This window comes from Spermophilus citellus (assembly GCF_964194105.1).
Source record: "Spermophilus citellus genome assembly, chromosome: 10".
NCBI lineage: Eukaryota > Metazoa > Chordata > Mammalia > Rodentia > Sciuridae > Spermophilus > Spermophilus citellus.
Window position 1 is genome coordinate 133,780,808 of NC_138197.1, and position 25,302 is coordinate 133,806,109.

Below are 25,302 nucleotides of genomic sequence, written 5' to 3' on the forward strand. Positions count from 1 at the left end.
TTCCTCTCCGCCAGTGCATTGTCTGCCTGTCTGGCCGGAAGCAGCTGCTGCCCAGAGCAGGTGGGGCCTGAGGGGAATGCAGGGCTGCCAGGTCTGCAGGAAGCTGCCCGGCTCCGGGGCCTCTGCGCCCATCCCAAGGCTCGCTGACAGGCCTGGCTCTCAGCACGGCTCGGGTCTGGAGTACAGAGACTGCGCCGGGCCTCCCAGCCACCCAACTCACCCCAGTGCCCGGGGGACCCTCAGGACCACCCAGACGCCCAGCCTGGGGATGGCTGACCCCTCACTGCCACCTCTCAGCCCCGAGCGGGGAAGGCTGGAAGGGAGAAGAGCCGGGTCCTCTGGCTGCCACCTCCAGCCTCACTGGCCCCACGGGGACTCGGACCCCACCCCTGGTGCAAAGAGGGGGGTGCAGAGGTCCAAGCTGGGAACCCCAAAGTGCACCCTCCTCCCCTGGCGCCTGCCCTGAGCTGGCCCTGAAGGCAGGGGCACCTGAGGCTGCCCTGGGGCCCTGCTCCAACACCCCCTGCCCCCAGGCCTGGAGGCCACATGGCACTTCCCCAGGACATCTTTGAGGAAAGGTGCCCAGGTGTCCTCTGGGGCATGGACTTCATCCGTCCGTTGCTACATTTGTACCACCTGCTGGTGTCCCTGCCAGGCCTGCTGGCCTGAGGCCATCTGCCCTCAGTGTGTCCTGAGGCCCTCGGTCCAGCCTGGCAGGGCTGCTGCATCCATGGGGGCTGGACCCCTCTGGGTCCCGCATTCCGTGGTCACGGCGGTGGCCAGCCCTGCCTCGCCCCTCTCAGGAGCGCCCTGGCAGAGAGCTAGCCAGCCCAGCCCAGCCCTCAGAGCGGCTCCTGCCCTGCCCTGCAGATAAGCCCGGCCTTGGCCCCTCCGGGGGCCCAGCAGCAGCGGTCTCACCCCCTCTTCCTGTCCCACCCCTCCTTGGCCAAGGATCTGGTTCCTAAATTCTTCGGTTACTTTTCTTCCCAAGGTGGTCTCTGCCTCACGTTCCAGGTGTGAGTTAAACTTGAGAAGGAACAGCCCTCCATCCCTCCCTCGGCTGCCCCTGGGGTGGGGTGGGTGCCCTTGCTGGAGAGAGAGGGACCTGCACCACACTCGGCATCATGGGCCCTGCCCAACGCAGGAGGAGCCATTGGGTGCCCCTGAACGGCCGTCCTGGAGCCTGCACCCCCAGGCGGACCTCTGTGTGTGGGCGCTGCCTCCCACAGGACCCTCTGGCTCCCATTGCTGCCTGCAAGGTGGCTCTGCAGCCCGGCGAGCTGAGCCTCTGGGCTGAAGTCCCCCCAGCTCCCCTGCCGCGGGCATGGGAGCCCTGCTTCCCGCACTCGGTCTCCTCGGCCCGGACAGCACAAGTTCACGGGCCAGGTTCAAAGGCCTCCCAGCTCCTTGGCCCTGAAAGAGCCATTGGCCTCCCTGAGGTGGCCTCTCCTCCTCCTGCCTCCCCTGGCCCTGTGAAGACCTGAGACAGCTCTCTGATGGCCCCCAGCTGCCCTGCACCGATGGGCCCTAGGAAAGGGGACTGCTGAGGGCCAGGTAGCCGGGGAAGATGAGCCAGAGCCAAGCAGGAGTGGTCAGAGCTGGGCCACGGGGTCTTCAACAGTTTCCTGCCATCTGACTCCTTCCAAGGCGCACAGACCACGGAGGAGACTGCCCGTGGGAGGCGGGGGTGAGACGGGTGAGGGATCCCGGCCCTGCAGCGGCCTCTTGGGGGGCAGAATTCCACGCCACTGTAGGGCTGGGGGGACTAGGGATCTGCAGGAGGGAGTCAGGGTCTTCTGGTCCAGGAAGAGGGGCAGAAGGAGGAACAGAACAGAGGAGAGAGGGAGGGGGAGAAGTAAGACCTCGCCCTCTGCTCAGAGCTCCCCAGAAGCCAGGGAAACAGGGGGAAGGGGGCTTGTGAGCTCCTCTCCCACAGGTACAGTTAGAAGCCATCGGGTCTCAATCCCAAAGCCTCCGTCCTGAGAGGGGTCTGGGACTGAGACCATAAGGAATGCTAATGCGGATCCCTTCCCTCCTGAGCTGCCACTGAGCTGGGCTAGGCTTGGGCGCGGGTGGAACCCCAGACCCTCCCCTTGTCCCCACCATGCCTGGGAACTTGGGTGGGGGCCTCAGTGACACTCTGCCAACTGCGCAGCTGAGAGGATGGGAGAGGCACTCGGGGCCTGGCTGAACCCCTGCCCTGCAGTGTGCATGAGGCCCTCCTGGCCCCCCGGCAGCTGGGCTCCCCGTTCCTGCAGACCTGGTAGGCGCCAGGAGCAGCCGAGGGTCTGGTGCTCCTGCGTGGCCGTCCCCACACCCAGCCAGCGCCCTGATTTTGCCCGGGAGAACCCCTGGCTCAGGTTCCGGGAAGGGAACGTGAGCCATGTCTGGTGACCACGAACTGCAGCCTCCCTTCAACCTACTGTGGCCACTCGACCAGGAGCCCAGCGGGGCCAGAGGCGCCTCCTCTGGCGACGGCCTTCTGAGGCCGCTCCATCTGAGCTGGCTTTCAGGAGGGAGCCCCCAGGCTTCCACGGCCCAGTCCCCAGCACACGGCGCCCCCTCCCCTCCCTTTGAGGGGAGGGGACCAGATGCCACCCTGGGTGGGGACCTAGAAAGGGTCTGGAGCGGTGGAGGGACGAACCACAGGCTCCCAAGGCAGGAGAAGAGCTGCTGCCCTGGGCGGTCCCTCCCGTCCTGCCCTATGGGGAACGTTCTAGTTGTTGGTTCTTCAGAGCCTGGCCCTCCTTCCCCTTTGTCTCCAGACCACGCTGTCCACCCTGGCAGACCCTGGGACCCTGTCCACCCTGGCAGCCTCTGCGGGGGTGCAGTGGGTCGGCTCTCTCCAGGTCTGCACCCGCTGCCCCTTGTGCCCCTCAGGCCAGCGGGCCCTGGAGCTTCTCCTGACCTTTGACCTTCATTAAACCCTCCGAAAATGACCCGAGCTGAGGTCACAGTCTGTTTCCCACCATTACTGGAGAGGGTGGCCAGCCGTCCCGAGGCCCTGAGTCACCCCAGGTCCTGGCCTGAGGCTGGCCTGAGCCTCCTACTTGGTGGCTTGACCCTTAAGACTCCCACAGAAAAGTCTGTGTAGAGGTGGCCACTGCCTGAGCTCCTCGGTGGGGACAGGGCTGAGTGTTTTAACTCCAGCACGACCGGCCCAGTGGGGGGGCCGGCGCCAGCCAGACAGCTGAGTAAACAGCCCTGGTCACGTTTCCAGGCCCCCTGCAGCCCGGCTGCCCCTCAGGACTGGAGGCCACTCAAGGCCAAGGGCGGGGCTGAGTCCTCTGTGGAGATGGCTCTGCTCCTGGGTCCCCGAGCCGGCACCTCCCAGCGCGTGACCCGAGGAGGGGCTGCCTGCCCTGGCGGCACGTCGGACCCTGCACCCCGGGCCCAGCTCTGCTGCTCTTGCTCTGGGACCTCATTATTCCAACCGTAGAACAGGCTGGTGGCGCCCTTGGGGTAGTGGGTGTCACGGAGAGAAGGGAGCCCGGACCAGGCCCCAGGAGACTCAGGACACTTGACATCTCAGACTGGCCCTGTGTGGGGAGCCACTGGATGTGGGAGCAGGGACCCCCGGATTTCCAGAACACCCCTCTGTGCTCACTAGAGTGGTTGAATGGATAGACCGGGGGGGGGGGCGGCTCTCCCAGGGACTGCAGGGCCCTGGGCAGAGGGAGGCCAAGCCAGGGCCAGCATTGGACATCGCAGGCTGGCTGGGAAGAGCCTGTCCTCCTCCTTCAGGCCCCTGGAGTCCAGGGATGCCACTTCCCAGGCCCAGGGATCCATGTCACAAAGCCATGAAGGGTCCCAGCCACTGCTTTGGGGAGATTTATTTTGATTTAAACCCAAACTAGTAACTTCTTGGCTCTTCAGCTCGCAGCCAGCTTCTCAGGCCCCAGGCCCCCGGGGCAGCCACCTCCTGTCCAGATGCTCCTAGGCTGGGCCCCAGAGACAGGCCAGGGGCTGGCAAGGAGATGCCACCAGTGATGGGCACCCAGACACCCGCTTGCACCAGGCCCCATCAGGGCAAAACTCCCCTCAACCTGGCCCTGGGTGTCGTGGACATCTGGCCAGGGGACCAAGAGATGGCCATTCCCAGAGATGGTCCTTGGGCCCCTCAGAGAACCAGCTCAGTGTTCCTGGCCTGCAGGCCTCCTACACCCACTTCACATGCCCTCTGTGGCTGCCTGCCCCCGACACTGCGTACTGTCCAGGACGCTGGGCAGCCACCCACAGGACCTGCAGCTGGGCACAGAAGCTGACCATGGCTGTGGGCCTTGGCCTCTGATCATCAGAGCACTCTTTCCATGCCTGAGAGTTTGCTCCTGGCCCCCCGGTGGACCCACCCCATGCATGCTGTCTCTCCAAGCACAAGTTCCTTCAGAGACCAAATCTCCCAGGACAGAGGGGTGGGGACAGGGGAATGATCTCAAGACTGGCTGCCCTGCTGGGCCCTCAGGTGCTGGCCTTGGAGGCCACATCTCCAGGGAAAGCGCAGGGCACCTTTCCTTGTTAGTCCCCTGGCTCCGTCGCCTGCTCATCACTCAGGTGGGCATGATGGGCCCCTGCCCCTCCCAGGTATGGGAGACCCAGGTGAGAGCGGGCAAGTGGGCCTGGAGGACGCCCTGGAGCGGGCAGGGGCCTTCTGCCTCCCTCCACCTCCCGTTCATGCCAGGGAGTCAGCACCGCAGACCCGGAGCCAGGAAAGGGCCCTTGGACTGTGTGTCGTGGCCCTCTGCCCAGGGGACCTGTCCTGGCTCTGCGTCGGGCTCACCCTGGTCCTGGTCAAGTTGCCCCTCTGTTTGGGCCTCAGTCCCCCACCCCCTAGTTGATGCTTGGGGTTGGCAGGCGATGGTCCTTCGGTTCTGACACCATGTGGCTCTGCTGGGCCTCGGGGTCTGCCGGATGCCGCTGTGTCCGGGCCAGTGGAGTCTGGCTGCAGGGCCCAGGCCCACTTTGTGAGGTGGAGGAGGGCGGGCGCTGGAGGTGGGAGGCTGCTCCTGGCCTGAGCCCCAGAGACAGGCCAGGGGCTGGAGGGCAGGGAGATGCCACCATCGATGGGCACCCCTGGGAGCCCAGCATAGACCCCGGCCTGGCGATGACATTGGCAACACAGGACTAGATCCCGAGGGACAAGGACCCGGCTGTGGCCCTGGGTAGCATGGCCTCAGGCTGCTCACGTCCCACCCGTAAAGCCCCGCTTCAGGACGGCAGGAGTGCACAGCCCCTGACCGAAAGCCAGCCGGGGGCTCAGGTGGGCAGGCGTCTGGAGGCTCCAGCTGCTTGGGCCCTCGAGGTGCATCGTGGGGCCCTCCCCCTGCAGGGCAGGAGCCAGGCGGGCACCACCCAGCCTAGCTGCTCACCCAAGGGGTGTCCCAAAGAGACGTCTTCCTGCTCCACCAGCTGCGCTCTTCCCAGTTCCCCTCAGAAGCCGGGGGGTCTGTGGGACTCCACCCTCCCCCCAGAACAGTGATCTGGGCCCCTCAGTGCGTTTTCACTCTGCTCCCCCCCCCCCACAGCCTGAAGTCCCAGGTGGCTGCAGATTGGCACAGGCAGGTGACCTGGGATTCACTTCCTACAGGCCCTGCCCCGCCCTGCACTCTCCCTGCACTTCAGAATCCCCCATTATAAGGGTAGCAACAAAGGAAAACACCCCTCTTGTGTGGAAGAGTCAATAAACAAGGCCTCTGCCAGGGCTCCCAGAAGAGTGCCCCAGGCGCAGGGTGCCAGGCTCTGACCCGGCCAGCATGGGTCACAGTGGCCACCAGGGGGCAGCAGAGGTGAGCTCTCTCCAGGAGCCTGGCTTTGTGCAGGGAAAGCAGGAGGGGGACAAGGAGGCCCTGCAAGGTCACTTTAGGCCAGCAGGGGAGCCTGGGCTTGGGTCTAGCTCCACGGCTACCTCCCACATGTCGGGGCCTCATCTGAGCATTCAGGGAGCGCAGGACCTGCTTAAAGCCTCGCCTCCACGGCAGAAATCCAGCCTAGGCCCAGGGAGGCTTTACCCACACAGCTGCAGCCTGGGCCCTGACCAGCGGCTCTGCAGTCTGAAGTCCCGTGTGGCTTGCAGCCCGCCTCCTGTATACCGGAGACATTGCCATCCATCCAGGGCAGGGGCTTGGCTGATACTGCACAATAAATTTGAACCAGAGTCCAGACCAGCTGGGCCTGCGGACACCCGGCCTGCCCACTCCCTAGACCACTGCTGGCCAACGCCCACAGGTCTGCACCCGTCCCAGTCCCACCAAGAGCTGGGGTCCTTCCAGGCCCAGGCTCCGCTCACCCCTGGGGAAGTGACCCTCCTCCAGCTCCCAGCACCTTTGTGAATGCCCAGAGAGGCCTCCCTATGCCAGTCCCAGGTGTAGGGACGCTGCAGCCACCAGCCTCGGGGCTCTGCTTGAGGGGTGCTCTCCTCCACCTGGGAGGTCCAGGCATCGCTGGCTCCTGTGGCCTCAGCTGCCCAGAACAGGGCTGGGGGTGCTGGGGAATGTGAGTTAGGGGAGGCCACCTCCCCTGGGAAACGTCCCCTGGTGCTTGTCTCTCCAGCTCCTCCAGATGGGTCCCCCACAGGTTCACTGAGTGGACGGCCCGGCCACCCTCCTCACAGCTCCCTCCTGGCTCCAGCACAGGAGGGCGGTGGCCTCAGAGCTCTCGGCTTTGTGGCCGGAAAAGACTTGTGTTGCAGGAAAATGCAGTCCGGCAGGTCTGAGCAAGCACGCTGCTGTCCCCAGGCCTGGGGCGGGCCACAGGGAACTGCCCAGGCCTGGTGAGAGGTGTGCACCCAGCCTGGCGGCAGCTCTGGGCACAGTACGCCTGTCCCCGTGTTATCAGGGCGGGCAGCTCTAGGATCAGGCCGAGGCTGGGTCCTGGCCTCTCACAGGTTCAAGGCCAGGGGATGAATAAAGGCCTTGGGTGCCCCCCGCCCCCGCCACCCAGAGGGAGGCGCCAGGTGCCTGCCCCAGGGTTCAGCTCCCCTTCTCAGCCCTCCCAGCCCTATTTGGCAGACTCTGGGCAGGCAGGGGAGGAGGCTGCAGGCAGGGGAGGAGGCCACAGGCAGCCATTTTGCAGCTGAGCTGGGGCCTGGCCAGCAGCGTTTCCCAGAGGCCTCCTCCCAGCTTGGAGCTGCATTACCTCATCGGGAAGCCATTCCGGAAGGCGCTGCAAAGCCCCTGGGAGTGGGAGTGGAGCAGAGCTTTCCAAGGGCCCTCCTGGCAGCCTCAGTGCCAGACGGAGGCAGGCGTCGGGCCTCCGGGTGTCTGCCTGCCCAGCGACTGCTGGGAGGACGGCTGGCTCTGGTCAGGGTTTCGGGGTGACCAGGCCAGGCTGCAGCAGGCAGCACGGTCTTGCCCACAACCAGCCGGCTGCCCGGTGGACAGAGGCTGTGTTTCAAGAGCTAGACTGGAGCAGGGTGAGGGAAGCCAGGTGCAAGCCCATGGCAGAGGCCATACCCTGGCCCCTCGGTCCAGCCCCGGGCCACAGGAGCCCTGGACATGCGGACTCCCTTCTGCCCACTGATGTAGACCAGAGGCCCAGCTGCCTGCAGCCACCCGAACGAGCCTCCCCAGGTTACGTGGTCAAGGTGGGGCCACTGTAGGGGCAGCAGGAGGGCTGGGGGGAGGAGAGGAGCACCCCACCCTATAGGGGAAACAGGGGCTCCTAAGCCTGGAACCAGCCCTCCTGCCCAGTGCAGATTCCAGAAAGACCTCCCATGACTCGGTTTCCTCATCTACAAAATGGGGTGAATGCCCCTCGCCTATCCAGAGAATGATTGAAAGGACCTCTGAAACCGTCTAGGAGGCCCAGGTGGACAGGTGCAGTGGGGCCAGCACCAGCCCCTCCTGGTCACTCCGTCTTCATACTGTCTGGCCTGAGGGGCCCCTCCCAGACAACAGTCTGTTTGGTGCTCTTCCCTGAAAAACCCTTGTTTAGGGCAAGTGAGACTCTCCTTCCCCTGAACCCCACCAAATGGGTGCCCCCTGATCACCATCTTTCCCAACCTGGCTGCTTGGAGAACTCCTACTCACCCTGCAAAACTCCAGTGAGAGGTTCCCCGAGGCAGGGCCTCGCTCTCAGGACCCAGGAGCAGACTGTTCCCAGGTCAGGGCCATCACACTCATGCTGTCCCTGGTACTTGCTAGATCAGAGCCTGGGATGCACTAGAGGGCAGGGGTGTTGTTGGGGACAGAGTTTGCAGGAAGGCTTTCTGACTCGGGACTTAAGCCCGACCTTAGCAGTCGTAGGAGTTCAAGGAGGGAAGGAGGACGTGGGGGGCTGGGGCAGCAGTTTTAAATATGGCTGCAGGTCCTTGGTCCTCTTCCCACTGAGGGGTGGACCCTGTGGCCTCCCCTCCCAAATCTGGGCAGCTTTAAGACAACTTCCACCAATGGAGTGTGGCTGAGGTGCTGCCAGAAACACCCAGAGCCGAGCCCTGACTTCTACCTCAGGAACAGGTCGCCAGGCGGAGAAGTAACAGCTGCCCCGAGACTCGGCCTGAGGAGCCCCGGGGGCCTGAGACACCCCGACCCAGCCAGCGTGGAGCAGGGCGGCCTTTTCTCCACCGTGCCTCTAAGGATTCCTGACCCACAGAACTCCTTGTAACCAGAACAGGCCAAAGCTCCCCACTTCCTGGTGCTAACCCAGCCACACACCAGAAGCAGACTGGGGGGGTCAGCCCCAGGAGCAGACCCTGCCGGAGGCCCCCTGCCTCCCCAGCCCCACCTGACCTGCACTGGGGGCCTCGGGGCAGGATTGCAGCGGGTGTGCAGATGTGCAGCCTCGGCCCCGCCCCAAACTCCCGTGGACCTTTGCAGCTTGGACGACTGTGGACCCAGAGGCCTCGGGAAGAGTCCAGATCCTGTGTGGCCGTCTGTCCCTCTGCGCCACTGCATCTAACCCATGTAACAGGACACTGAACCCCTAATCTCTGTGGTCCCTCCTGGCTCCTGATCCCCTTCACTGACAGTGTGTCCCCAATGCCTCTGTGCCCATAACACTGTTCCTGTGGCCTTGACCATAATCTCATCATTATATGCTCAGCCCAGGCACTTGGTCAGCCCACAGGATGGACACCATTGGGGTTTTCTGAATGAAAGTATGAAAGAGTCCATGATGGAATGAGCACATGAACAAAAAAGACCTCTTGCTGCACCTGTTTGCCTTGGCAGTGTCCCCCCCACACGGACGCCCTTCCCGTCCAGCAGCCCGGAGCATGCACACTCACAGGCCTCGCATAAGGGAGCTCACCACCCGAGTACAGCCTGTTTTTGGTGGCAGCTGTGACGAGGAGTTTGTCCCTGAGCCCCACAGGGAGGTGACTGGAAGAGGACAGAGGTGGAGGCAGAGGAAGGAGCCCTTGGTGCCCCTGACCCACAGCCTGCAGCGAGGGGCTGCAGAATACCCAAAGTCCTCTCTGCATCCAGCCAGGCAGGGTCCCAGGGCGGGCAGGGCAAGGGCGAGGAGTCCCCTCTGCCCAGGGCCCAGCTGGGGCAGGGCCAGTGCGCCAGGGTCTGCAGAGAGTGAGAAAGCAACTGGGCGGAAAGCGGAGCCGCGCAGGACAGGTGGCCTGTGTGGTTTCCATGGCTCCGGGGCCTCTGCCTGCCCGGCTCAGCCTGGGAAAAACAAGTGGGCACTGAGCTCACACTGCCTGTGGTGCCCGGACAAAGGCCACTGTTCAGGTGCCCGACTGCCAGCCCGCCTCCTGCAGGCCGTTGGTGTAGACTGGGCCAGTCAGGGCTGAGCTGCCAGGCCCCAAGCCCACCCCGGGAGCCCTGGGGACAAGCTGAGGCTAGCGGAAGGAGGACACAGAGGAGGACAAGGGTGGGCAGGACCCCAGTGCTGCCCTCAGGACCTGTCCTCCGGCCCCACCCAGCCTTCCAGGGCACTGAAGACTGAAGTTTTTCCATCTGTCTCGGTGAGGAGCCAGCAGCAAGGGTCAGCAGCGGCAGCGCAAGGTGGCCTCCCACCCTCAAGGGGCACCCAAAGAGCAGGCCAGGTGGGAAGTGTGGACAGACGTACCCACACAAGAGGCAGCCCTCACCCCAAGACCCCGAGCAGGCAGGAGCTCTCAGAGGTCTGTGCCCGGGGCCAGCGCCTCGCTGCGGTGGCTGCTCTCCTGGAGCCCAGAGACTGAAGACCCTGTGTGGTCCCAGTAGGAAGCCTTCCCCAGAGAGACCCGAAGGACCCAGAAGGCATCGCTGGGGCTGCGGGGCTAGACCTTTAGGGGAGGAGGTCTGAGGATGAGGGAGGGGTGCCGCCCAGACAAGAGCTCTCAGCTCCACAGACGCCCCCTGCAGCCCCCTGTCTGTGCCCCGAAGTCCTGGGTCATGGAGGCCCTGCTTCTTCCCTTGAGGCCGGACCACCTGCCTGCAGGGAGCTTGGCTTGGGGAGCCTGTGGTTGCCCAGTGCAGCAGCAGGGGCCCCAGGAAGGCCACTCCAAGGCAGACCTCATGAAAGGGAGCCACTTGGCCACCCTGGAGTCGGAGCCATGGGCAGGGGTCAGCTCAGGGTGGGCAGAGGCAGAAGGGTGAATGCAGCAAACCTGGCTCTCAGCAGCTCAGAGCTAGAAGGGCCCCATGGCTGACCTCAGATGGACAGGATGGCCAGGCCTTCTGCTCACGTCACATCTGTCACTGGATGGGGTTGACCAGGAACTCATGATCTCAGGCTAGGCCAGCCTCTGCAGTTTGAGACCAACTCTGAGGGGCCACAGCCAGGGCTGTGGGCAGGAGGGCAAGCCCAGGTGGGATGGAGATGCCCAGTACCTCAGGCAGGCACTGCCACGGACCTGTGTCCCCTCACTGCCCCGGGTTGTCCCAGGGCCTCACACTCAGCATCCTATGACAGAGCTCAGCACCTTCCCGAGACACCTTCCGCCTCCTGTGCCCAGCCGGGCCTGTCCTCGTCCCATTTCCACACTCTGCCTGGGGCCAGCCATGGTGCCTAGCAGCCTCTTGTGGGATTCCTGCCACCCATGTGGCCCCAGCCTCCTCTGTGTCCAGAGTGACCCCAACACTGTCCTGTGGTCACCTCTACCCTCCACCCCCTGCCCATGGCTGCCCACATGGCCTGTACCCTAGACATGTGTCCAGCCTCACCACCTGCCCAAGGCCATGCCCCGTGGAGCCGTGGGTCTTAGGCAGGTCTCCGTGCCTGGGACCCAGCAGGACTCCAGAGCACATGGGACCAGGGGAGTGAGCACACAGGAGAGCCAGGGCTGGGGCATCTGCGAGGAGCTTAGAAAACGGCCTTCAACTCTGGAAGGAGGAAAAGCCCCACCGCCTTCAGGATGGAGTAAGAACCACTGGGGACACTCCCAGGAAAGGCACTCCTGCAACCCGAGGCTCCCAGAACCCCGAAGGACCTTGTCCGTCTCCCAGGGCCACAGTCGCCTGCCTTCCTGGTGTCTCAGCGGACACCTGCAGCCCTGGCTGCCCAGCAGAGCTCTGTGTTGGAACGTACGTGTGGGTAACTCACACCGCCTTCCAGCGCCTTCCCAAGGGCTCCACAGCCCATCAGGTGGTCACGAGGATGGGAGCCAGTCCCGGGGCCTCAGCAAGTTGCTCTGCAGAGCCTGCCAGGCCCCTAGCCACGTGCTCCCCTCCCCTTCCCACCAGCTCCCTGGGCTGTCCACCTCCTTCCTGGGCACCGCTTTCCATCCCCCAGACAACTGCCGCGGCCCCGTCCCTCCACCTCCTCAGCCTCCCCTCTCCCTCTCAAGGGAAAAACTCCTTGGCACCCACCCACCTCCAGACCCTGCCACCACCCCTGCCAGACACATCTGCCTCGTGGTCCCCAGGTTCTCAGCCTGCTTCCGTCTGGGGGTGACGTCACTCACCACCATGGCCCCACTCAAAGCCAGCCACGAGCTCCAGCTGGCCAAAGCCAGGGACCAACTCGGACTTCGTGCCGCACAGGCCCGCCTCCCCGTCCACCCTTCTCACGCTGTCCCTGTCCTGCTTCTCTCTTTGTTGACCCGGCTACTCCCAGACTTCAAAGGCCCCAGAGCACCCAGTTTGCATCCACAATCTCAGCCCGGCCAGCCCAAGCCCCAAGTCCCTTCTGATGGTTCCTCGGTCCAGCTGAGCCCCAGAAGTGCTGCGTGGGAGGGCCACAGTCTCCTACAGGAGGCCTGGGCTGAGTTGCCTTAAGATGCGGAGTCTCCCTCCGGCAGCTTCTGTTGGGTCTGTGTCCACTCCAGACAGGCCTCCAGCCTCCTAGGGCTAGAAAACCAGTCACTCTCCTGGGATCAAGAACGTGTCCTGAGATATCCCAACCTACCCCTGAGAGTGCTTCTTGGACCCGAGCCAGGGCACAAGCTACTTCTGACCTCTGGCTTGGTGACGTGGGAACCCTGAACTTCTCCTACAGGCCTTGGGGCAGGGTCCAAGGGCAGCACCCAGGGATGTCACCCCCAGACCCCACCAGATGCCCCAAGTCATCTGCATCCCTCCATGCATTATTTCTGCCACCAATAAGGATCTGCCACCACCCCTCGCTGGTGGCAGCACACGCCCCACTACTAGAGGCCCAGAGGATCTTTCTCTCTGAGGATATTCAGACCTCACAATAAGCCTGACCCGGTCAGTCCTCTGAGATCGGGCAGAGACCACAGTTTCCGGCCAGTGGAAACCACCATGGGTGAAAATGCTGCGTGGTTTCAATTTCACTTTCTTGGATTAAATGAGGTTATTTCTTCTCTGCTTAAAAACTTTGCTGTGTAAAGTTGGATTTTTGTCCATGTTCCTTTTTACACATAGACGCTCCTTTTGTACTTACATATCATATATTATGAATTCAAATTCTTGTAGCAAAGAATAAAACTTAGAGGTGAAATTCTGATTTTCATGCAAACAGAAGATGAGTGCGTCTGAGGTCCTATTTTACTCGTCCATTGATAGGGGAACCGTGAGACGCTGAGCCGGAGGGAGGAGAGCTGGAAGGATGATGTGTGGGTGTCCGGGGTGCCATATGAATGTGCCCGGAGGATTGCTTGGTTTCCTACAGGCTACGGAGGGTGCTGACAGGGATGGCCTTTCCCACAGGACAGACTGGGATTCCGTGGCTACTGGGCAAAGCTCATCCGCCCAGGGGGACAGGATCGTTGGCGTCAGGTGGGCTTTGTACGCTTCACTTCCGGGTGGACAGAGCTGTCGCTAACCGCAGGGGAAGACGCTCCCAGGGGACTGGAGCATTGCCCGAGGGTCTGCAGGACAGATGCCCAGTTGCTATGCTTACAGGACCGCACTAAGCCTATTTCCAGGTTGGTGACATCTGCTCTTTGCCACCTGGATTTTTCACTCTGTCTTTTGTCCTAAGAGGTTTCAGTGTTCACGACCTTTCCATCTATATTCTGCATTTTCTGTGTCTTAGGACAGCTTTGGACCCACACAGCAATACTCTTCTGATTCTCTTTACTTTATTATGGTTTTTGTACTGGGGATTGAACTTAGGTCTCACTTTACTACTGAGCTCCATCTCCAGCCCTTTTCACATTTTATTTTGAGAGGGGGTCTCCCTAAATTGCTGAGTCTGGCTTCAAACATGTAATCCTCCTGCCTCAGTCTCCTGAGTCACTGGGATTACCAGCAAGCACCACAACGCCCAGCTTAATTCTTTTCTAAAAGATGTAAAGTACCGCTTTTCACATTGGAGTCTCCTGGGATCCTCCCCCACTACTGCCATCAGTCATGGCCATGACAGGTCCCTGTGAAGACCCACCCCTTCAGGATGTCCTTCCCTGCCTTTCCATCTGCCCCCCCCTGCTATTCAAGATTTTCTAGGGTAGGGGCAGACTCTTGTTCTCCTTCCAATCTCCTCCTAATTCCATTGTTTTTATATAAACTCTATATTCTGCTTCCTTCTGGTCATTAATTTTGAATGTCAAAAGTATATATTGTTGGTCAAAAAATGAATTATTCCCTATTTAACAATCTTAGTCCATCTGAAGACAATGTAAAGGGATAAACCGTAGGATGAGCAAGGGAGGTGTTCTCTCATTGCCCCGCGGAGTCTGTTGGGGGCTCTCTGTTCTCCTTTGGTGTCTGCACACACCGACCTGCACCAATCACCACTTTGATTGCTGTACACACCTCACCTTGCCCTAGTAGAGCAAGGTCCTCCCATCTTCCCTTCTGCTTTGAAATGGTCTTCCTATTATTGGACATTTCCATTCTGATGTAAATTCTAGAATTACCATAAATTTTTTTACATATTTCTTGAGAGATCTGGTGCCAAGTTCCGTGTAGGTTTCATTACTACTGGAAATGGGACATTTAACTTTGTTACACCTTCTAACTTGTGACTACTAGTAAATAGGGACATTGCTTATTACTGACAGAATCTGAGGTCATCTGAAGAATCTTCTTTTAGGAAGTAGCTGTCTTTACTCGAGAATTTTTTTCTTTCTCTGCTGTTCTGAAGTTCCATCATGATATGTCTTGGTGTGGAATGTTGAGATCCCGATTTTCGTCATTTCATTTCTCCTGTTTGGCCTTTGCTGAGTTTTTCTAATCTGAGGACTATAGTTTCCTTCAGTTCTATGAGATTTCTTTTAACATATCACTAAATATCATTCCCTCCACTTCCCACTCATAACTATCCTGGAGACTCAGCTAGAGACGATGCCAGGGTTTCTCCTTCTTCTTGGTGAAAACACAGTTTGTTGTGTCAAATTCCACTTTATGGAATAACTTATTTTTTCTCTGAACATTTGGAGACTTTCCCCTCTTTTTTGGCTTTCAGAAATTTGTCTATGATTTGCCTAGAAGGAATTTTAATTGTGTTGAGCCTACTTGGGGTTTCCTGAGATTCTTGGGTCCATAAATTAATATTGAGAAATTTTCACCCTATTTTATTAAAATAATTTTTTTTTCACCTTGTGCCTCTCTCTCTCTCTCTCTCTTCTCCTTCTGGGACTCCAATCACATGTACTTAGACCACTCGAAATCAACAAATTTCCAAAGCCTCGCTTTTGCTGAGGCTGGGTTTGAACTCGCCATCCTCCTGTCTCAGGCTTCCGAGTCGCTGGGGTTCCGGGTGTGCTCAAAGCACCATGTCTGGCTCAAAGCTCTCTTTTTCTCCAGTCTTATTTCTCTGCTTTCTTTGGGTCCAATGTACATGCTTTTGGTAATCTTTTTACAACTTTTCTGGAGGTTTATATTTAAGTTTACCATCCTTTCTTCTGTCCTTTACAGATATGGAACCCATTTAGTAAATTCTTAAAATTTCATTATTGGCCTTTTCAGGTCAAGAATCTCTATTAACCTATGAAGATTTGCTGTCTTTTTGTTACTGAAACCACCTTTTCTTTTAATTCCTTGACCAAATCTTCATAGGAATATATTTTTTCACATTATTTGAAATATTGACAAGAGCGGCTTTGGAGACTGTGACTGCTAAGTCTAAATCCAAGCCCACTCGGAATTCCCATCTGCTGACTTCTTCGTGAGGTACAACTGTTTCTTTGTCCTGGAATTTTTAGTTGAAAACTGAGTATTATAGATGCTACATTGTAAAGGAGCTAGTCCAGGAAGACCTGCCGGGGCCAGAGCACACAGGACTCAGGGGCAGGAGGAGGGGACTGAAGCCTGTGTTCGCCAGAACATTGGCATTGCCATCTCCCCTTCCCAGGGCAGTCTGTCCCCACTGTCACCTTGCAAATCCTCTCTTACCAGGTACATTTGGCTGAAGAACCACCCTTACAGGTGGCACACACCTGTAATCCAGCAGCTCCAGGGGCTGAGGCAGGAGGATTGAAAGTTCCAAGCCAGTCTCAGAAACTTAGCAAGGCACTAAGCAACTCAGTGAGACCTTGTTTCTAAACAAAATACAGAACATGCTGGATCTGTGGCTCAGTGGTTAAGTGCCCCCTGGGTTCAATCCCTGGCACACACACAAAAAAAAGCAAAAGCAAAACAAAACAAAACAACAACAACAAAAAAAAACCAACAACAACAAAAACCACCCGCTTAGGGAAGTCTTCCTGATCCTCCTCCTGACCTGGTTAAGGGCCCTTGTTAAACACATTTATAAGTTCTTTCTCCAACTGCAATCATCACAAACTTGTTTATATACTTGTTTTTAATGTACATTACCCCACTACACTGAAAGGGAAATAAGAGTAGGAAGAGGCTATGGCTCTGACCACACTCCTGGCACACAAAGAGCTCGGTAAATACTTGTTTAATGAATTCATGCTGCCCACTTTGGCTGGAGGACATTCCCCCAATTTGATGTCTCAGGAGCAACAAATAAGAATGTTCACCCCTGATCCCTCGCCAGGACTTCGAATCTTTGGTACATACTTTTGGTGATCTTTTTACAAGCTTTTCCAGTCAAATACCTAAAATTTTTATCTTAGTTTGATTCAGAACTTTGCATTCTTGAAAATCAGATCTTTGTCAGAGATATATTGGTAATTTTAATTTTCTCTTCTGGGAATTTCTTCCCCATGGCCTTTGAAATTATCTAAGAGCATTGATTTGCTAGGGTGATTTGTATGTTTTAAATTAGAACTATTTCATCTGAAATATAATTTTTCCCAGATAATCATTTGACTTTTGACTCTACTTATACTGCTCCCTCCCAACATGGGAAAACATTTATTTTCTTCTTTTATCTCCTGTAAGGGCCCTGATGTGAGTGTCACTGCTTAGGAAGGTATTATCTCTGTCTCAAAATCCTGTAAATATTTATCTATATTTTCCAACAGGATATCTACAGTTTTATATTTTGAACCTTAAGATTCTTAATGAATCTCAAGTTTATTTTGGTGCAAGAAGAGACCCGTAGATGTGATTTCATGTCATTTTATAATGGCTGTCTAACACAGCCCTGTGTGTGCCTCACCGTCATCTCCTTATCAGTTTTCTCTTCTGCCTGTTGATCCACCTGTTTCAGTCACAGTCCAATAACGTTTCTGATAAGGTTTGCTGTGTCAATCATTTACTGATATCAAATCCTTTTAAATTAAGGCATACTTGCTTTGTTTGGCTACTACTTACTGAGTTCCCACTTTGAACCTGGCACTGTTCTAGGTGCTGGGGGTCCGGCAATGAGCAAGACAGACCAAGTCCTCTTTACGTGGAACTGGCATTCCATTCAGATGCCCATTGCTCATCCCTTCATAGTCTGGTGACCAGTGTGTGGCTAGTTCCATCAACCAAAGGGCAGGAGATGGACTCCCATGTGTGGTACTGAGTGCCCCATGCAAGTGCAAAGACCCAGGAGCCACAGGGGCACTTAGGCCCAGAAGGGGGGATTGCCTGCTGCTCTTGCCAGCCCCACATCCTTGGGCTTTGTTTAATTTGGGTTCCCACAAGGGATCCTTCTAGCAGGGGCAAACTAGAGAGTCCACTCATCTGTAGGCCTCCACTCCATCTTGATAATTTGGGCTTACTTGTGCCGGCAGACCAAGAGGCAAGGAAATTGAATCGCCACACTGGCAGGGTAACAGACCTTGATCCCCAAGGAAAGCTAGGCATGGGACCGTGGAGGAGCCAGTCTCAGGACCAGGGGCTCTGCTGCTGTGCCCCTAGGTGCCTCCAAGATGACGGTAGCCATGGGCAGGGGATGGCGGCAAGCATAGCTGGCGAGGACAGCACAACTAGGGCTCCGTCCCTCCCAGATGAAGGGCTAGGACCTCGCAGCCAAACAAGCAGACCCCTGGGAATGCTCATATGGAGCTGTGAGGGGGGCGGAGGTCATCAGTGTCCACAGTGGCCTCAGTTCAGCGGCCATGGTGATGAACATTCTTGTTCTGAGAACTTGTAGAGCTTGCTGCTGACTGCCACCCTCCAGGAGACTGTGCAGCAGATCACACTTCATCAAAGGCTCAAGCGGCTATGAGCCATGTACGACTTGGACCATGTGGACACCCGTGCATCACATCAAGGTCCTCAACCCAACTGCAACCACTGCCACCACAGCCCGTTGGCCCATAGCTTTGGCCACTCAGGACAGATACAATCAGATAGCACCTCGCCTTGGGCCCAGCCGGTGGTCTCTTGCTTCCTGTTCTGGAGCTTGTCTGAAGAGGAGGCTTGGATACCTGGTAGACACCACTGTACTCACACTCTTACTCACCCAGCCTGGGGATGCAGGGAAGTCGACGTCCACGGAGCTGATGTCTACCATGAGTGGGACGGATGAAGCGATCGATGCCCCCTTCATAAGACAGCCCAGAAGTTCCCAGAGGCTCAAGGATGAGTGTTCTGTAGCAGTGACTGGCCTGATGAAGCATCTTGATGGGTTTTCCTTGGAATTTCATACCCAGTTGAGATGTCCGTGGGTGCCTCTTTGCCTCAAACTCTGCAGATGAGGAAACTGAAGCAGGCACGTGCCACTGTGGAAAGATGGACGGATTTAATAAAGACGGTAAGTATTATGAGGAACTAATACAGATGACATGCTAGGGTGTGCCTCTAGATCTGTGTTGTCCCATATGGTAGCCGTTAGCCCCTGTGACAATTTAAGTGTGAATGTGAATTAAATCAAGTTTAAAATTCAGCTCCTTGGTTGTACTATTCATATTTCAAGTGATCAATAGTCACATGGTGCTAGTGGCCACCTTTTGGGGCAGGACAGGTACAGAAGGTTTGGATATCACAGAAAGTCTTATTGGGAAGTATTGTTCTGGACTGCTTGGCAACCCCTGATACTTTGCACTGATTATAAATGCCCAAATGACAGAGTCCATATCTGTCCAGTTTTACTGTCCGGATCCAGCAAGTAGCACAGAACTCAGCACAGAGGCAGATATTGGTGCTGTTCACAGAAAGAAGGAAGGGAGGGAGAGATGGGGCAGGGTGCAGTGCCAAGTAAGGGCTACGGCTGACAGCGCTTCCTGCATGCCTGGCACCATCGTAGGCTCTCCCCTCGCAGCGCCTGCTGTGTTCTCCCCACCCTATGGCTGTTATCTGACTTCACAGAGGAGAAAAGAGGCCAGAGAAGTGAAGCAGCTTGTCCAGGGTATTCAGCCAGGGTCAAGCCCAGCAGATCACGCAGGCCTCTTAGCCCTGCACTACCCAGAACAAGAGTAGAAAGGGGCCGGGCGGCTGGAGCTGTGTGTCCACACTTCCTGCCCTCTTTCTGGACCTGAGAGGCTCTGAGTACTTGCTATTGCCCTGGGCCAGCCCACACCAAGATCCAGCTCCAGGGTGGCGGCAGCTGATGGGGGAAGTCATTCCGCTGCCCGCAGAGGCCTCTCAGAGGATTCCACGGGCGCCCTACCCTTGATGTCAGTGGCACCAACGCGTCCTTGTTAACTGCCCCCGGGGTGACACAACCTGGCTCCTCTGCATGGGATCTACAAGGTCCCCCACGCCCCAGGTGCTTGCAAGGAGCCAGGGTGGAAAATATGACTCGCTTCTTCCAGGAGCGTGGGATGGCGTTTCCATTGCGGATTTCCAAGGAATCCAGTGAAGTAGTGGAAAGACCTAGGGGGCGGGGCCTGGTCCTCCCCCGGCCCACCCTGGCCTTGGCCCCGCCCACCGGGGCCTCGGTCTCCCTCTCCTCTGCTGGGAACCAGGGGCCGTGGGAGCAGGCCCCCGTCCAGCTCTGCCTCACCAAGCTGCCCAGGTGTTAGTCTCAGTGTTCTGGAGCTGGGGCCTTCTAAGAAACGGAGGCACCACGAAGACCCCCTTCAAACCCCAATTCTTGCAATCAGGTCATAAAGATTTCAGACATGTCATTCAGAGTAACAGGAAACTGTTTATTGAAGGAATAAGGAAAAGGGAAAGGGGACACTCTCAAGGGAGAGAGCAGGTCCTCTCAGAGAAGGACAATGTGCCTCTCCTGCAACCCAGTTTTACTGGAGATCCCAGAGAAGTTTCCAGAGAGTCCTTCCCTTTTGACTTTTGACTGACAGCAGGTGACATCACATTTTCAAGTCCCCACTGTCATGGCAACTCTAGATCCCCTTGACCCCTGCTGACTGGTTCTAACTGGATTCTTAACCATAGATTCTTACAGCTTTTATGGTTTCGGAGAAACTATCTTTATCTCCCAGATGTTGAGATTTGGTCACAAAAGTCTCCTCCTTCAGGGTAACTCAAGTTCCTTTTATCAACATTTTATTTGGGGCCTGCATTTCTCCTGCAGTGAAAGGTAGTTTGCTGAGGAATGTGACGTATCCTGTCCAATGAGGCCAGGTAGGGCTGCAGGTAAATTGCTTCTTGGAAGCAAGAGTGGAGGGAGTGAACCCAGTGGGCCCATTTATAGAATTATTCTCTTAAACTCACGTTCCCACCATTCATATCTGTCTGCTCGCTAAGGAGGAAGTGGCAAGGCACCTGTCAGCTGCAGGGCTGGGAAGTCTGACTCTGCTGTGGCTCTGTGTCCTATCATAGTGTGTCCAATTTAAATGAATGGAACGTGCTAGAATCACCTGGTGAGACACGTGTGTAGAAGCACCAGGGGAAGCCTCCACCCTGGCCATTTGCTTGCTGTTTCTTGTCTAGCTGGTCACATAACCGAGTCAGTCTCTGGGCTGGTAAGGGCAGATGCTGCAGTGCCCACGTCTGGGCCTGGCACAACCTTCTAAGCTCACTATAGCAACTCCTGGTCAGGCCCTGTCTTTTCTCTTTGAACAGCACTTGTGGGATTGAGACGACTCTGTGGACAAGCTGTTGTCCCTATATTGGGGAACCCTGGTGGCAGGAGCCATGGCACAACCACAGAGACCAATCCTGTGTAGCCTCAAAAGGGGACATTAGTGAAGGGGGTTACTAACAAATATTAGACCCTTTGAAAAAGTGGAGATGCTGGCCTGCGTTCACCTCAAGAAGACAGGCCGTGGGCGCGTCCCAGGGGGCGTAGCTCGCTCAGGGTAAAGCAGGGATCTGGGCAGCCTTAATTTGGTTACTGATGATCTAAAGGACTTAAAAATCAATCTAACGTAGGGCCGGAAGGGCAGGAGGGAGGGAGGGGCATGCACCTAGAGTCTGAGATCCCTTGGACCCCGCATCCGCGGAAGGTGCGCCGGAGCGCGGTGCGCTGCGCGCGAGGAGGGTGAGCCGAGACCCCGCACCGCCACGTGCACACGCACACGCGCACGCGCGTGCACACTCGCCGTGCACCACGCCTGCGGCTCGGCATTGGCATTCCGCGCCGCGCCGCCGGTGCGTGCCCGCGCCGTTCCCAGCCCGCGGCGCGGCGCGGGGACAGTGGCGCATTGTTCGCCGGGACACCCCGGGCGGCGCAGCGCCCTCGGGGCTTGGCGCAGCCCCGCCGCGATTTGCATGCGCTCCAGTCACAAAGGTTCAAGGTCAGGAGCGCGGGGCGGCCAAGCCCCGCCCGGCCCAGGCGCTATTCTTCGCCCCGGCGGCGGGAACTCCTCTCCGCCCGCGCCCGGCTGCCCCTGCGCGTGAATGGCCGAGCGCCGCCGCCGTCTGAGGCGCTTTGTGTCTCGGCCCGGACAGCTGGGCCCGCGGAGGACGTGCCAGCTCGGCCGGCGGCGCCCCCGCGCCAGCGCCCCTCGCCCATGCTAATCAGCCTGGCAGCGCGACTGGGCGGGCGGCCCGGCCCGGAGCCCCTCGCGTCCCCTGCCAGGGCCCCTCCCACTGCTGCCAGGAGCCCCCCACAACTCTCGCCGCCAGGTGCCCTCCACCCCACTCCACCTCCAGCCTCCTGCAGGAGCCCTCTCCAGCTGCCAAGAGTGCTCCGTGGCCCGTGAGAACGGCGGACCCACGGTGCGGGACAGGGAAGAGGTTGGGCAGGGAGCCCCAGGGCTCTGACTGCACTCCTGGGACCCGCGGGGGCTTCTCCAGCCTCAGTCCCCTGAACTGTGAGGCAGGCTGCCGGCGGTGGCCTCCAGAAGCACTTCTGGAACTAACTGGCTGTCTCCCAGCAGCCGCCTCCAGCCTGGTGACCCAGACACAAGGATACACCTGGGCTTGTCGTGGAGATGCGTTGACACGCCTTTAGCGCTGGGAGCTATTCTCTGATAGCACCGCAGGGTCTTAACCCCGCCCACCCTGGTCACTCAAGTCAGGATCATTCACCTAACCTGGGCTCCCTTCTCGGGCAGGAACCTCTGAATTCCCACGGTACAGTAGCACTCAGGATATATTAATTAATTTCATAATTGGAGAAGCGGGTGCTAGCCACGGTGGCTTATTCTGTGGGCAATGGGGGACAGGCCACTGTCTTTGGCATTACCAGTGCTTGGAAAGAGACTCACTCAGCCAGGAACCAGGCCTTTCTTGGGAGGGCCCCACTGAGCCTCTGGGCTCCACTGTGTCCCAGGAATGTCCCCAATCCTGAGCCTCTGGAGAGGCCAGGAGCTGTGTTTCTGTACTAGCTGCAAACCAGCACCTGGTACCCCACCAAGGTGTCCAACAGGAGGTGTAGAGGCAAGGGATGCACGCCAGGCTCTAAGCAGGAAGTAGTGACCAGTGACTTTCCCTAGCAACCTCAGGAAGGAGAATGTAGACAGCGGTTCTTGGATATCTGGAATTCACAGGCTGGTCAAATTTCAAAGAAAAGATTGCAGACCTACAGAAAATTGCCAAATCTTATTTTTCCACATTAGGCTTTAGGAAATTAATTTTCTTTTCTTTTCATTCTTTTTTCTTTTTCTTTCTTTCTTTCTTTATTATTATCTGTGTGTGTGTGTGTGTGTGTGTGTGTGTGTGTACCAGGGATTGAATCCACTGTGTGGTGGGCAAGTACCATTGAGCTCTGGCCACCCACAAGGAGGAGATGCATGGCCGGTGCCAGTTGAGAGCCTGCACAGAGGCTTATAGAATGTTCTACAGGAACCTCATCCTCCCTTCCAAGGACAGGCTGCGCTGTGCATGTTTTGCTGATGAGGATGGTGGGCACCATCAGGAATTGTAATGAAATCCTGTGCCCAGCCTCACTGAGGGCAGCTCAGCATGAAGAGAGACCTGAGGCCCAGAAAGAGCGAGGCAACTCTCACAAGGTCACACAGCCAATTAATGGCAAGGAGATGCAGGGAAGCAATTTCTCTTGGCAACATGCATTTGTATCTCATTCCAGCTTCCTTTTGCCTTCTAATCCCTCTTGTCAAGGGTGAAATTGAAGCTGCCCTGTCTGCACCCGATGGTGTGAACTAGCCTCTGACTGGCTTTGCTCCGCTCCTCAATGCTCAGCAGCTTGCTCTGACTGCCATCCTGGACTTGCTCCTCGTGATACAGCGACTCGACACCCTCTTGGGGCCTTGAGGATACTGAGGCACAGTCCTTACTCTCAGGCAACTCAAGCCCAATGAGGCTCAAGACAAAGACGTGGACCTTATACCAGAAGGCAGGGAGATCCAGCACCTGGGCAACAGCTCTTCAGCGCTGAGGGATCCATCCTGGAGAGCTTCCCGGAGGAGGTGGTGCTGAACCAGCAGCCACAGCTGCTGGTTTTTCCCAGGAGGAATAAATAGAGGAGCAGCTCTGAGCTTCCCCTTCAGAGGGACCAGCATGTAGGAGAAGGCAGGCAGCTCTCTCTGGCCTGAGGATGGTGTGTTGGGGAAAGTTGGTGGCCAGCGCTGGGGAATGGTGGGAGGAGGAAGGCTGGAGGGAGGCGGGGCCAACCTGCTGCCGTTCCCACTGTTAGGGAGGCCAGTGGAGGACCACTGTGGCCTGGGGGGGTGCTGAATGACAGGGGGTTTGGAGGGACAGACAGCGCTGTGTGTCTCCATTGTGCCTGGCCTTCCTTGCTGTTGGTCAGGATGGACAGAGGGTGCCTCGGGTCAGCCCCAGATTTGGTGTAGATCCCCTGTGTCACTGGCCAAGTGTGTTGGCCACTGGAGTGTCATGCAAGAGCCCCCTCCCTCTGGGGATCCTGAAGGTGGGCTTTAGGGGCTGATGCTCATATGTCCTCTTCTTAGGGATCCAGTTTCACAGCAAAGATGCGACCAATGTTGCTGCCCCTGCAACAGTGGACACTGCCCTGCAGGTGAGAGTGAAGAGCTTGTAGGCCTGGGGGAGACTGGAAGGCATTCCCCACGGCCCACCCTAGGCAGGCCCAGCCCTACAGCAAGCCAGGAGCTAGCAGCACTCAGAGGCCCCTGGGGGCACCTAGGAGTCCAGCCTTCCTCAGAGTCAGAGAACCGGGGTCCTGCAGAACTCGGAGCCCACTGTCTTGGGACTGCTCAACAAAGGGGAAAAGACAGGAGTCCACAGTGGACCAAAGGCCCTGGGCTTGGGCTCATGTCCCACAGTTAGTTCCTGCTGCAGCAGGTCTCCCGCCAGGTAGAAATAAGACACCTCTAGATAAAAAGCACTCCTACATGCTGTTGGTACTAGACCAGTCTGTCTGCCCTCCTGAAGGGCCAACTGATAATATTCTAGAGCCTTAAAGAGCCAGCCCTCCATGGAGTCACAGAGACTCTCCCAGGTGACCTGAGGGGTTTGTGAGAGGTATACAGGAGATGTTCATCCCAGCACACCTGAACATCACCTGGGTGGCCCACGGCACAGAATTGGGCAAAGAAGGTGAATCTGCACAACGGCTGGCTTGGCCATCACTGAAGTATGCTGAGACACTTCATGATGTGGGGGTCTTCACCACGTGGAACACCACTTATGGCCACAGGGATTCAGGGCGCATCATGAGTAGAAAGGGAAGCTCCACAAATGCACCCCTGTGACCCCTGTGCTTTCTCTGAGTGATGATATGCCTTGGGTATTCTCTCATGGGTGCTGTTCCATGTTTGCAAAATTATCAACAATAAGCATGTATCATGCTTGCCAAGGAAGAGAGTGTGTGTGTGTGTGTGTGTGTGTGCGCGCGCCCGCGCGCGCGCGCCGCGCATGCATCTGCCTGCTTCAGTGGCCCAGAATAGAAGACTAAGTTCAGCTAAACCTTCCCCAGGACAGGTTTCTCTCCATGCTTGGAAATTATTACAGAAAATGCTGAAAGTGAAACCTGACATGGCCCAATTGCCCTGAGCAGGGGTCCTTAGAAGGACCCCTGTGGGCCATCTGGGCAGGGGTAACCAAGAGGGGCATTTTACTTGTACAGACCTCATCTCATCCAGGCATTCTTGAGACCAGAGTCTAAGAAAGATCTTTTTTCCAGCAATGTGTGTGTGTGTGTGTGTGTGTGTGCGCGTGTGTGTGTGTGTGTGTGTATGTGTGTTAAAGCATACACAACATCTACCCTCTCAGCAGCAACCATCACCCCTATCCATCTCCACAAGGTTTTCATGATCCCAAACGGTGCAGCTGCCGTGGAAAGCTGCCTGGTGGCTCCTCAAGAAGCTAACAGAACTGCCACGTGACCTGGGAGGTAATAATTCCCCTTCTTTCTGCCCTCCACTGCTGGGTAGACCCTGCTCTACCTTCCTTT

The 25,302-nt window shown here is 57.5% G+C and overlaps 1 long non-coding RNA gene across 1 annotated transcript; it reads left to right on the forward strand.

Moving 5' to 3' along the window:
- Nucleotides 1–21,160: 21,160 nt before the first annotated feature.
- On the forward strand, nt 21,161–24,886 carry LOC308658977. Its single transcript, XR_014024264.1, has 3 exons — nt 21,161–21,686; nt 22,638–23,469; nt 23,840–24,886. It is a non-coding gene; the product is annotated as an uncharacterized lncRNA (long non-coding RNA).
- Nucleotides 24,887–25,302: the final 416 nt, after the last annotated feature.